An 897-nucleotide genomic window follows, 5' to 3' on the forward strand; every position below is an offset into this window, starting at 1 on the left:
GACAAAGCCTTAATACTTTAATTATGTACAAAAGTTACCTAAGTTGATAGTGTTAAGATGATGGAATGTTTCTTTTTGTGATATACGCATAATGTACCTATATACATCCATAAATATATATATTATATATATAATACACTTATTTGCTTTCGGTACAAATTATCAAAGGTGGGCAAGTTAATGAAAATAATTAACTCTGGTTAAGTTAAGTTAAGAGGACACAAAATCGATAAGTTAAAAGTTAACAGTTAACAAATTATAAATTTAATTCGATAAGTTAAAAGTTAATTTAAAAAAAAAAAAAAGGCGGGTAAGTCGTGGATGTCGCTCTGCTGTACAGTAGGTTACAAGTGGGTTACTGTAATGGATGGAATTAAATTTGAATCCAATGATATTATATCATTGTATACGAAAAACGATTCTGAACGGAGATGATTTGTCAGTCTAGGATATATTATTTTTAAAGAAAAACTTATGGAGAACCTTGTACCAAATTTTAAAAACTTAGTTATAAAAGAAAAAATTTTTACGATTTTTCAACCACTAAATTACTTGCAAATTTTCGCAATTTTGACATATTTCGTATAAATTTGAACTTTAAATGCTTATAAATAAAAATTGTGACAATGTATTCCTTTTATTTTGCAACTGCTATTGTAAAAATATGTTAGGAGCCTTGTATTAAATTTCCAAATCTTAGAATTAAAAAGAAAAACTTTTATGAATTTCTGTTTAAGATTATTTGAACATTGCCGTAATTTTTACGTATTTAGTCAAAATTTGAACTTTAAATGCTTATAAAAAAAAATTGTGCCTATGTATTTTTATAATTTTTGAATGGGAGTTAGAACAACATATGTGGACCCTTCTATTAAATTTTCAAGTATTTTGTCCCAG

This window comes from Acyrthosiphon pisum, chromosome A1 (genome assembly GCF_005508785.2).
Source record: "Acyrthosiphon pisum isolate AL4f chromosome A1, pea_aphid_22Mar2018_4r6ur, whole genome shotgun sequence".
Taxonomy (NCBI): Eukaryota; Metazoa; Arthropoda; class Insecta; order Hemiptera; family Aphididae; genus Acyrthosiphon; species Acyrthosiphon pisum.